This window comes from Hyperolius riggenbachi, chromosome 2 (genome assembly GCF_040937935.1).
Source record: "Hyperolius riggenbachi isolate aHypRig1 chromosome 2, aHypRig1.pri, whole genome shotgun sequence".
NCBI classification, from domain to species: Eukaryota; Metazoa; Chordata; class Amphibia; order Anura; family Hyperoliidae; genus Hyperolius; species Hyperolius riggenbachi.
Window position 1 is genome coordinate 535,328,390 of NC_090647.1, and position 13,734 is coordinate 535,342,123.

A 13,734-nucleotide genomic window follows, 5' to 3' on the forward strand; every position below is an offset into this window, starting at 1 on the left:
CCCTCTATGCTGCAGTAGATTTCAGGAAGTAACGTAAAGCCATCTTATAAAAGGCTTTGCATCAGTACAGATGTTGCTGCATTTGGTATACCGTATATATATATATATATATATATAGAGAGAGAGAGAGAGAGAGAGAGAGAGAGAGAGAGAGAGAGAGAGAGAGAGAGAGAGAGAGAGAGAGAGAGAGAGAGAGAGAGAGAGAGAGAGAGAGAGAGAGAGATTCTCAGCACACAGAAATACACATACACACATTTTTACATACATAAATACATACATGCTCTTCTTTCAAACAACTATACAAAAAGAGCCTTGACTTTAGCAAGTACAGAAGTTGTGTGCGCATGTTCGGTACTGTACGAACGATCGTTTCTGAACGATCACCGTACACACATGGCTTTTCCAACGATCGTCGTTACAAAAAATCCGCCAGGGTGGATCTTTCGTTTACAACGACTTCGGTCGTTGATCGTTAGACTTAATGATCGTTCACGCTTATTTTGTAATGATCGTCGTTAGAAATGATCGTTAATCGTTCGTTACGAACGACTATAGTCGCATGTGTGTATGCGCCTTTAGCCTAGTGAGAACCAGGATATAGTTGCTGAAATACAGCACCGTCCCCAGTGTCCTGCACCATCGGGGATCACTTGATGCCGGATACATGTGCTTGAGCAACTGGCTGAAATAGCACAAACCTCCCCCCTAACCTCCCCCTAAACCTCCGCCGGGCGGATCGCTGGAAACCAGTCTTATCACGCGAACGATAGTCCGTACACACGTCTGATTCCGCGTGCGAACGACTGAACGACGGGACGTTCAAACGACCCGTCGTTCAGAAAAATCCGATGTGTGTATGGGCCTTTACACACAATTACTCACTGACCAAGTTTGTGAGCTTTGCTGTCTTTGGTATCGATAATCTGCATTGAAATGAAACAAATCTGATTGGGTGTGTGTGGCTCCACCCCCTTTTCTGAATTTGAACCCCAGTCACCCAATAACCAACTGTACCAGGTTTGAGGCTTGTGCCATTAACAGTTCAAGAATGGTAGCAATTAAATATTCCCCTTGAAAAGCAACAGGTGAAGTTTGATTCACTTTTGTAGGCTCCACCCACTTTTCTGAATATTAATCCCAGTCACCCAGTGACCAACTGTGCAAAGTTTAAAACCCTGCCATTAACAGAATGGCTGCAGTTTACATTTTCCCAGTGAAATTTGTATTTGTCTCCACCCACTGATGACCCGGCGTTGCCCGGGTATGTATTTGACTGGTGTTGTCTCCGCCCACTTTCTAACCCTAACACACAAACACTCAATGACCAAGTTTGCGAGCTTTGGGGTCCTTGGCATCAATAATTTGTATATTCCCATAGAAATTAAACAAATCAGATAGGCTGTTTGTGGCTCCACCCCTCTCCAGCATTTGAACCCCAGTCAACCAATGACCAACTGTAGCAGGTTTGAGGCATCTGCTATTAACAGTGTAAAAATGGCAGCAATTTAAATATTTCACTTGAAAATCAACAGGTGAATTTTGATTGGCTATTATAGGCTCCACCCACTTCCCTGAATATTAATCTCAGTCACTCAGTGACCGTCTGGGCAAAGATTGGGAACCCTGAAATAAACAGTGTAAGAAGGGCTGCAGTTTACACTTTCCCAGTGAAATTTGTTGTTGGCTCCACCCACTTTTTGTAACCTGGACACAAAGTCACTACTCAATGACCAAGTTTGTGAGTTTTGGGGTCCTTGGCATCAGTAATTTGTATTTTCCCATGAAATGAAACAAATCTGATTCACTGTTTGTGGCTCTGTCCCCTTTTCTGAATTTGAACCTCAGTGACCCAATGACCAACTGTACCAGGTTTGAGCCTTGTGCCATTAACAGTGCAAGAATGGCAGCAATTTTAATATTCTCCTTGAAAAGTGACATGTGATTTTTGATTGGCATTTTTAGGCTCCACCCACTTTTCTGAATATTAATCCCAGTCACCCAGTAACCAGCTATGCTAAGTTTGAGAACCCTGCCATTAACAGTGAAGAAGGGCTGCAGTTTACAATTTCCCAGAAAAAGCTGTTTTAAACTCCACCCACTTTTTGTAACCTTGACACACAGTCACTACTCAATGACCAAGTTTGTGAGCTTTTGTGTTCCTGGCATCAAAATTGTGCTAAAGGAAGCAGTTTATCCAGCAAAGAAATCTGGCTGTTTTTGGCTCCGCCCCTTTACTGAATTTGAACCCCAAACACTTAACTACCGACTGTAGCAGGTTTGAAGCCTCTGCTATTAACAGTGTGAGAATGGCTGCAGTTTCAATATTCCCCTTGAAAATCAATAGGTGAATTTTGATTGGCTCTTGTAGGCCCCATCTACTTTTCCGAATATTAATCCTAGTCACCCAGTGACCAACTGTGTGAAGTTTGAGAACCCTGCCATTAACAGTGTAAGAAAAGCTGCAGTTTACATTTCCCTATGTAAAAAGTTAGTGGTTTTTGGCTCCGCCCACTATTTCTAATCTTGACATACAGTCACTTAACCTTCCTGGCGGTAACCCCAAACGTAGTTCGGGGTAAGCCGCGCAGGGGGTTTTCTCCAGCCCTGCTCGGCCGATTTGCTTACTTTTTTTTTTGCTGGACGCAGCTAGCACTTTGCTAGCTGCGCCAGCACACTGATCGCCGCCGCCCCGCGCCCGATCGCCGCTATCCGCCACGGCGCGCGGGCCCCCCCCCCAGACCCCGTACGCTGCCTGGCCAATCAGTGCCAGGCAGCGGCGAGGGGTGGATCGGGACTCCCAATGACGTCACGACGTCGCTGACGTCACCCCGCCCCGTCGCCGTGGCGACGGGGGAAGCCCTCCAGGAAATCCCGTTCTTTGAACGGGATTTACTGATCGGAGATCGCCGAAGGCGATCGAAGCGGGCGGGGGGATGCCGCTGAGCAGCGGCTATCATGTAGCGAGCCCTGAGCTCGCTACATGATTAAAAAAAAAAAAATAACAAAAAAAAACTGCTGCGCTGCCTCCTGGCGGAATTTTTCATGCCGCCAGGAGGGTTAATGACCAATTGCATGAGCTTTGGGGTCTTTGGCATCAATAAGTTGCATTTTACCATTGAAATTAAACAAATCTGATTGGCTGTTTTTGGCCCTCTCCCTTCAAAATTTAAACCCCAGTCTCCCAGTGACTGATTGTAGCAGATGTAAGGCCTCTGCCATTAAGAGTGCATGAATGGCAGCAATGTAAATATTCCCCTTGAAAATCAAAAGGTGAATTTTGATTGGCTGCTGTAGGCTCCACCCACTTTTTTGAATATTAGTCCCAGTCACCCAGTGGCCAACTGTGTCACGTTTGAGAACCCTGCCAATAACAGAATTGCTGAAATCAATCTAACAAATCTGATTGTTTATCTGGCCTCTGCCATTAAGAGTGCATGAATGGCAGCAATGTGAATATTCCCCTTGAAAATCAATAGGTACATTTTGATTGGCTTTTGTAGGCTCCACCCACATTTCTGAATATTCATCCCAGTCACCCAGTGGCCAATTGTGTAAAGTTTGGGAACCCTGCAATGTATAAAATGAAGTTGTTGGCCCCGCCCACTTTTTCTAACCTTGACATACAGTCACTCAATTATCAAGTTTATCAGCTTTGGGGTCCTTGGTATCAATACTTTGTATATTCCCATTGAAAAATAAACAAATCTGGCTGTTTGTGGCTCCGCCCCCTTCCTGAATTTGGACCGTAGTCACCCAGTGACCAACTGTACCAGGTTTGAGGCATCTGCTATTACCAGTATAAGAGAATGGTAGCAGATGAAATATTCCCTTTGAAAATCAAAAGGTGAATTTTTATTGGCTGTTGTAGGCTCCACCCACCTTCCAAAATCGTAATCTGTCACCCAATGACGAACTGTGCAAAGTTTGAGAACCCTGCCATTAACGGTGTAAGAATGGCTGCAGTTTATATTTTCCCAGTAAAAGTTGTTTTGGCTCCGCCCACTTTTTGTAACCTTGACACACAGTCACTCGATGACCAAGTTTGTGAGCTGTCAGGTTCCTGGCATCAAAAATGTGTGAATGGAAGCAGTTTGTCCACCAAGGAAATCTGATTGGCTGTATGTGGCCCCGCCCCTTTAGTGAATTTTGACCCCAGTCACCCAATGACCGACTGTAGCAAGTTTAAAGCCTCTGCCATTAAAAATGTAAGAATAGCAGCAGTTTAAATATTCCCCTTGAAAATCAATAGGTGAATTTTGATTGGCTGTTGTAGGCTCCACCCATTTTCTTGAATCTTAATCACATTCACCCAGTGACCAAGTGTGGCAAGTTTGAGAACCCTGCAATTAATAGTCTAAGAATGGCTGCAGTTTACATTTTCCCATTTAAAATGAACGGCGGAAATTTGATTGGCTGTTTTATGCTCCGCCCACTTTTCTTGGATTTATAACCTCAGTCACCAAGTGACCACCTGTGCCATGTGTTTGGACTTCGGCTTGATTACTGTGAGAATGGTAGCCTTTTACATTTTTTCCATTGACTTGAATGGGTGAAATCTGATTTGCTGTTTGTAGCTCCGCCCAGGTGTGCAGGGGGGCCGCAAGACCCCCAGAACATATCATCCCAGGTAGTAAGGGATCTGTGTACCAAGTTTCGTTTAAATCGGTCAAGCCGTTTTCGCGTGATTGCGGCACATACACACACACATACATACATACACACACACACATACATCCGATTTTATATATATAGATTTTCACTGGAGTTCCTCTTTAAATCCTTTCCAACAAGCAATCTCTCTCTAACCAGATATGAGTTTGTTTTTCCTACTAGTTGATGTAATGATCATTTCCTCTGCAAGACACACACATAGCTGCCCTCTGTCTCAGTGCTGCATAGGGATGGTCGGAAATGCCAATTTCTGCTTCAGCAGAAAATCTGCATTCTGCCATTGCCGGTTACCGATAACCAATACCGATTCTGCTTTCCGCTACCAATTTCCGCATTTCGATGTGGATTTTATGATGAAATTTCCTCCGACTTTAACATAGATTTTCTCAAAAACTACAAGGTCTTTTTTGAAAAACTTTTTTTCCTCTTGTTCCCGCTCTTCTGTTTAACATACCCTGCAAATTCGGTGTGTCTAGCACCTATGGGGGCTTTGCTATTAATTTTCGAAAACTATTTTTTTTATTTTTTTTTCATTGAACTTTAGATAAATACCTTTCCAACAAGCTCAGTCTGCCGTCTGTGCAATGATTTTTGAGGAAGCTATGATTTTTTGAAAATTAGTCTACGTCAAAATTGGCCATTTTGACCTTCCTGGCGGTAAGCCAGAGCTGAGCTCAGGCTATGCCGCGCAGGAGGATATCTCAGCCCCTGCTGGGGCGATTCGCCCCATTTAAAGTGCTGTGCGCGCAGCTAGCACTTTGCTAGCTGCGCGCACAACTTGATCGCCGCCAGTCTGCGGCGATCGGCCGCACGCAGCGGCGGAAGAGGGGCCCCCCCGCCAGAACCCTGTGCTGCCCGGACCAATGAGTTCCAGGCAGCGCTATGGGCTGGATCTGAGGCGTCTGACGTCAGGACGTCTGTTGACGTCCATGACGTCATTCCGATCGTCGGCATGGCGACAGGAGAAGCAAAACATTATATATGCGTTCCCCTGTTTGCTATAGATGCCGGCGATGATCGCACTAGAGGGACACATGCGCCCTCTAGTGGTGTTTCATGTAGCTACCACTCTGGTAGCTTTACATGAAACAAAAACAAACAAACAAAAAAAAAACAGATTTCTGCCCATTTGAAAAAATAAATCAACCGCCAGGAGGGTTAAGCCACTACTTGGCCTAATTTCGGAATTTTTCGCTAGAATTTGGTTTGAGGGGGTTTTAGGGGTCACTGATCACGGGAAAAAATATTTGGTCAAAATCGGAGAGGTCAAATACAGAACTATGTCGAACGGCCATGGAATTACCCCTATCAAAATTATTTTGAGTGTTTTCTTGCATTTTGGTTGTTTAAAAGACATTTTATTGACAAGTTTCAAAATATCGCCTAAGAGAAAACTCAGGAGAAAAAGTGAATTGCATATGGGCCCTGATCTGCATATGCTTGTTCAGGGTCTATGGCTAAAAGTATCAGAGGCAGAGGATCTGCAGGATAGCCAGGCAACTGGTATTGCTTAAAATAAAATAAAATGTAGCTCTTGCTTAAGTTGACCTTTAACTACTTTAGCCTTTTAGACATTTCTACTACGTAAAAAAAGGCTGCTGCCGCGGTGCTGTGCGCTCCCGAACGCGCCCCGCACGCCCCCGTGCCATTGCCCGTTAGCCTGGAGATCAGTGGTTGGGAACATAGCTCCCATTCATTGATCTAAGTCCCCGGTTGAAAGACCAACAGCTTCTTTGAGAAGCCCAGATCTTTCTGAAGAAAAAAAAAAGTTTCCCGTCCTCCCTATACTTCCTGGAAGCGAGAGCTCTCGCTTCCAGGACTAAAAAAAAAAATTGACAGTGGCCCTCTTGTGGCCAAATAGTAAACTACATCTATATACATTTTTTAATTAAATAAACACACATTATTACATTTAAAGAGAATCTGTACTCTAAAATTCTTACAATAAAAAGCATACCATTCTATTCCTTATGTTCTCCTGGGCCCCTCTGTGCTGTTTCTGTCACTCCCTGCTGCAATCCTGGCTTGTAATTGCCATTTTTATGCAGTGTTTACAAACAAAAAACATGGCTTCTAACCAGAGTGAGATAGGCTGAGAACAGCTCACTGTGTGACTCATGCAGAGCTTGGAGAGGTGTGTATAGCTTCTGCCAATGACAAGCAGTGCTGCACATTCCACATATTCCAGCCTGAGCCCGACAGAGGAAAGAAGATAAGATTTATTACAGAGACAGTGCAACTAGAAAAGGCTGCAGTATGCCAGAGCACATTAAAACTTGACACAGTTGTTCACTGGGTGACTGGGACTGGGATTCATATTCAGAAATGTGGGTGGAGCCTACAACAGCCAATCAAAACTCACCTATTGATTTTCAAGGGGAACATTTACATTGCTGCCCTTCTTACACTGTTAATGGCAGAGGCCTCAAATCTGATATACTCAATCACTGGGAGACTGGAGTTTAAATTCTGAAAAGGGGGCGGGCCACAAACAGCCGATCAGATTTGTTTAATTTGAATGGGAAATTGCAACTTATTGATGCCAAGGACCCCAAAGCTAATAAACGTGCTCATTAAGTGACTGTGTGTCAAGGTTAGAAATAGTGGGCGGAGCCAAAAACAACTTTTTACATGGGAAAATATAAACTGCAGCCATTCTTACTCTGGTAATGGCAGGGTTTTTAAACTTGACACAGTTGGTCACTGGGTGACTGGGATCAATATTCAGAAAAGTAGGTGGAGCCTACAACAGCCAACCAAAATTCACCTATTGATTTTCAAGGGGAATATTGAAGCTGCTGCCATTCTTACACTGTTAATGGCAGAGGCCTCAAACCTGCTGGAGTCGGTCATTACGTGACTGAGGTTAAAATTCGCTAAAGGGGAAGAGCCAAAAACAGCCAATCAGATTTCTTTGCTGGATAAAATGCTTCCATTCACACCATTTTGATGCCAGGAACCCGAAAGCTCAAAACTTGGCCACTGTGTGTCAAGATTACAAAAAGTGGGTGGAGTCAAAAACATTTCCCTGGGAAAATGTAAACTACAGCCATTCTTACACTGTTAATGGCATGGTTCTCAAACTTTGCACAGTTGGTTACTGGGTGACTGAATCATATTCAGGGAGGTGGGTGGAGCCTACAATAGCCAATCAAAATTCATTTGTTGCTTTTCAAGGGGAATATTTACATTGCTGCCATTTTACACTATTAATATCAGATTCTCAAACCTGCTACAGTTGGTCATTGGCTGACTGGGGTTTAAATGCTGGAGAGGGTCGGAGCCTGATTTGTTTGATTTCTATGGGAATATACAAATTATTGATGCCAAAGACCTCGAAGCTCACAAACTTGGTCATTGAGTGTTTGTGTGTTAGGGTAAGGAAAAGTGGATAGAGCCAACACCAGCCAAATACATACCCGGGCAACGCCGGGTCATCAGCTAGTTATGAATATTTTTTAAATTATAAGCTTGTAAATAGTAATGGACGAAAAACTGAAAAAATGCACCTTTATTTCCAAATAAAATATTGGTGCCATACATTGTGATAGGGACATAATTTAAATGGTGTAATAACCGAGACAAATGGACAAATAAAATACATAGGTTTTAATTATGGTAGCATGTATTATTTTAAAGCTATAATGGCCGAAAACTGAGAAATAATGAATTTTTTCCATTGTTTCTTAATATTCCCATTGAAAATGCATTTTTTTTTAAAATAATTCTTAGCAAAATGTACCACCCAAAGAAAGCCTAATTGGTGGCGGAAACAAGATATAGATCAGTTCATTGTGATAAGTAGTGATAAAGTTATTGGCAAATGAATGGGAGGTGAAAATTGCTCGGATGCATAAGGTGAAAAACGACTGAAGGCTGAAGTGGTTAAACAAACAAAACAAAAGAGAAGAATATTAAGAAGCAAATAAAAATCAGTACGCTCTTATATGAAAACTGACCACATATAATATTATCTCTTTTCATTCCATCTCTCTGCATTAATCACTTGGCACAGACAAGTCTGCTGACTCTGGTACTGCATACCAGGACACCTTAACCACTTGAGGACCGCCCCCAGCCGATGGGCGGCGGCAAAGACTGGGCCCAAACGACCGCAATACGCCCATCGGCGGGGGCGGCTGCGGGAGTGGCTATGCGGCGATCGCGTCATTCGTGACGCGATCAGCCGCCGGGGACTGGCTCCGCCCACCGCTCGTAGTAACCCGCCGGCCGTTCGGAAGCGCCGGCGGGTTATAGCACCCGGATCGCCGCATGTACATAGTATAATAGGCTTTGTAATGTATACAAAGCCTATTATACTGGCTGCCTCCTGCCCTGGTGGTCCCAGTGTCCGAGGGACCACCAGGGCAGGCTGCAGCCACCCTAGTCTGCACCAAAGCACACTGATTTCCCCCCCCCCTGCCCCCTGATCGCCCACAGCACCCCTCAGACCCCCCCCCTGCCCACCCCCAGACCACTGTTTGCACCCAGTCACCCCCCTAATCACCCATCAATCACTCCCTGTCACTATCTGTCAACGCTATTTTTTTTTTTTACCCCCCCCTGCCCACTGCCCCCTCCGGATCACCCCCCACCCCTCAGATTCTCCCCAGACCCCCCCCCCAGACCCCCTCCCCCCGTGTACTGTATGCATCTATCCCCCCTGATCACCTGTCAATCACCCGTCAATCACCCGTCAATCACCCCCTGTCACTGCTACCCATCAACCAGCCCCTAACCTGCCCCTTGCGGGCAATCTGATCACCCACCCACACCAATAGATCGCCCGCAGATCCGACATCAGATCACCTCCCAAGTGCAGTGTTTACATCTCTTCTCTCCTCTAAACACCCACTAATTACCCATCAATCACCCATCAATCACCCCCTATCACCACCTGTCACTGTTACCCATCAGATTAGACCCTAATCTACCCCTTGCGGGCACCCAATCACCCGCCCACACGCTCAGATTGCCCTCAGACCCCCCTTTATCAATTCGCCAGTGCAATATTTACATCTGTTATTCCCTGTAATAACCCACTGATCACCTGTCAATCACCTATCAATCACCCCCTGTCACTGCCACCCATCAATCACCCCCTGTCACTGCCACCCATCAATCAGCCCCTAACCTGCCCCTTGCGGGCAATCTGATCACCCACCCACACCTATAGATCGCCCGCAGATCCGACATCAGATCACCTCCCAAATCCATCGTTTACATCTATTCTCTCCTCTAAACACCCACTAATTACCCATCAATCACCCCCTATCACCACCTGTCACTGTTACCCATCAGATTAGACCCTAATCTGCCCCTTGCGGGCACCCAATCACCCGCCCACACGCTCAGATTGCCCTCAGACCCCCCTTTATCAATTTGCCAGTGCAATATTTACATCTGTTATTCCCTGTAATAACCCACTGATCACCTGTCAATCACCTGTCAATCACCCCCTGTCACTGCCACCCATCAATCACCCCCTGTCACTGCCACCCATCAATCAGCCCCTAACCTGCCCCTTGCGGGCAATCTGATCACCCACCCACACCAATAGATCGCCCGCAGATCCGACATCAGATCACCTCCCAAGTGCAGTGTTTACATCTCTTCTCTCCTCTAAACACCCACTAATTACCCATCAATCACCCCCTATCACCACCTGTCACTGTTATCCATCAGATTAGACCCTAATCTGCCCCTTGCGGGCACCCAATCACCTGCCCACACACTCAGATTGCCCTCAGACCCCCCCTTATCAATTCGCCAGTGCAATATTTACATCTGTTATTCCCTGTAATAACCCACTGATCATCTGTCAATCACCTATCAATCACCCCCTGTCACTGCCACCCATCAATCACCCCCTGTCACTGCCACCCATCAATCAGCCCCTAACTTGCCCCTTGCGGGCAATCTGATCACCCACCCACACCAATAGATCGCCCGCAGATCCGACATCAGATCACCTCCCAAGTGCAGTGTTTACATCTCTTCTCTCCTCTAAACACCCACTTATTACCCATCAATCACCCCCTATCACCACCTGTCACGGTTACCCATCAGATTAGACCCTAATCTGCCCCTTGCGGGCACCCAATCACCCGCCCACACCTCAGAACGTCCTCAGACCCCAGCCCTGATCACCTCGCTAGTGCATTGCTTGCATCTATTTTCCCCCTCTAATCACACCTTGAGACACCCATCAATCACCTCCTGTCACCCCCTAGCACACCTACCCATCAGATCAGGCCCTAATTTGCCCCGTGTGGGCTCCTGATCACTCGGCCAAACCCTCAGACCCCCTTCCGATCACCTCCCCAGTGCATTGATTGCATCTATTTTCCCCTCTAACCGCCCCCTGAGACACCCATCAATCACCTCCTGTCACCCCCCTAGCACTCCTATCCATCAGATCAGGCCCAAAACATCCTGTCATCTAAGAGGCCACCCTGCTTATGACCGGTTCCACAAAATTTGCCCCCTCATAGACCACCTGTCATCAAAATTTGCAGATGCTTATACCCCTGATCAGTCATTTTGAGAAATTTGGTTTCCAGACTACTCACAGTTTTGGGCCCGTAAAATGCCAGGGCAGTATAGGAACCCCACAAGTGACCCCATTTTAGAAAGAAGACACCCCAAGGTATTCTGTTAGGTGTATGATGAGTTCATAGAAGATTTTATTTTTTGTCACAAGTTAGCGGAAATTGATATGTATTGTTTTTTTTTTTTCACAAAGTGTCATTTTCCGCTAACTTGTGACAAAAAAAAAAAATCTTCTATGAACTCACCATACTCCTAACAGAATACCTTGGGGTGTCTTCTTTCTAAAATGGGGTCACTTGTGGGGTTCCTATACTGCCCTGGCATTTTAGGGGCCCTAAACCGTGAGCAGTAGTCTAGAATCCAAAGGCCTCAAATAGGATGTTGGGCCCCTTAGTGCACCTAGGTTGCAAAAAAGTGTCACACATGTGGTATCGCCGTACTCAGAAGAAGTAGTATATTGTGTTTTGATGTGTATTTTTACACATACCCATGCTGGGTGGGAGAAATATCTCTGTAAAAGGACAATTGTGTGTAAATAAAATCAAACAATTGTCATTTACAGAGATATTTCTCCCACCCAGCATGGGTATGTGTAAAAATACACCCCAAAACACATTATACTACTTCTCCTGAGTACGGCGGTACCACATGTGTGGCACTTTTTTGCACCCTAAGTGCGCTAAGAGGCCCAAAGTCCAATGAGTACCTTTAGGATTTCACAGGTCATTTTGCGACATTTGGTTTCAAGACTACTCCTCACGGTTTAGGGCCCCTAAAATGCCAGGGCAGTATAGGAACCCCACAAATGACCCCATTTTAGAAAGAAGACACCCCAAGGTATTCCGTTAGGAGTATGGTGAGTTCATAGAAGATTTTATTTTTTGTCACAAGTTAGCGGAAAATGACACTTTGTGAAAAAAAACAATTAAAATCAATTTCCGCTAACTTGTGACAAAAAAAAAAAAAATCTTCTATGAACTCACCATCCTCCTAACGGAATACCTTGGGGTATCTTCTTTCTAAAATGGGGTAATTTGTGGGGTTCCTATACTGTCCTGGCATTTTAGGGGCCCTAAAGCGTGAGGAGTAGTCTTGAAACGAAATTTCTCAAAATGACCTGTGAAATCCTAAAGGTACTCATTGAACTTTGGGCCCCTTAGCGCAGTTAGGGTGCAAAAAAGTGCCACACATGTGGTATCGCCGTACTCAGGAGAAGTAGTATAATGTGTTTTGGGGTGTATTTTTCCACATACCCATGCTGAGTGGGAGAAATATCTCTATAAATAGACAATTGTGTGTAAAAAAATAAAACAATTGTCATTTACGGAGATATTTCTCCCACCCAGCATGGGTATGTGTAAAAATACACCCCAAAACACATTATACTACTTCTCCTGAGTACGGCAATACCACATGTGTGGCACTTTTTTGCAGCCTAACTGCGCTAAGGGGCCAAAAGTCCAATGAGCATCTTTAGGCTTTACAGGGGTGCTTACAATTAGGCACCCTCCAAAATGCCAGGACAGTGAACACACCCCACAAATGATCCTATTTTGGAAAGTAGACACTTCAAGGTATTCAGAGAGGAGCATAGTGAGTCCGTGGCAGATTTCATTTTTTTTTGTCGCAAGTTAGAAGAAATGGAAACTTTTTTTTTTCTTTTTTTTTGTCAGAAAGTGTCATTTTCCGCTAACTTGTGACAAAAAATAAAATCTTCTATGAACTCACCATGCCTCTCACTGAATACTTTGGGATGTCTTCTTTCCAAAATGGGGTCATTTGGGGGGTATTTGTACTATCCTGGAATTTTAGCCCCTCATGAAACCTGACAGGTGCGCAGAAAAGTCAGAGATGCTTGAAAATGGGAAAATTCACTTTTGGCACCATAGTTTGTAAACGCTATAACTTTTACCCAATCCAATAAATATACACTGAATGGTTTTTTTTTTATCAAAGACATGTAGCAGAATAACTTTCGCGCTCAAATGTATAGGAAATTTTACTTTATTTGAAAAATGTCAGCACAGCAAGTTAAAAAAGTCATTTTTTTGCCAAAATTCATGTCTTTTTTGATGAATATAATAAAAACTAAAACTCGCAGCAGCAATCAAATAGCAGCAAAAGAAAGCTGTATTAGTGACAAGAAAAGGAGGTAAAATTCATTTAGGTGGTAGGTTGTATGACCGAGCAATAAACCGTGAAAGCTGCAGTGGTCTGAATGGAGAAAAAGGCTCTGGTCCTTAAGGGGCGAAAAGACTGTGGTCCTGAAGTGGTTAAGCTGTGCCAGGAGGCATATCTTTTATCACTGGTCATGTGACATGTAGTGTCACCCTGGGTGATATAGAATTCCAGCTGATTATTAGTCTGCCCAAGGTGGCAATGTTCCCAGCTTTACTAACACCCCACGAGTCTGAGTTTATACCCGTGTTTCCCCGAAAATAACACAGTATCTTGAGTAAGTGAAATGGCTGACGCTGCCTGCGTTTTATAAAGGGGGGGGGGGGGGGGGGG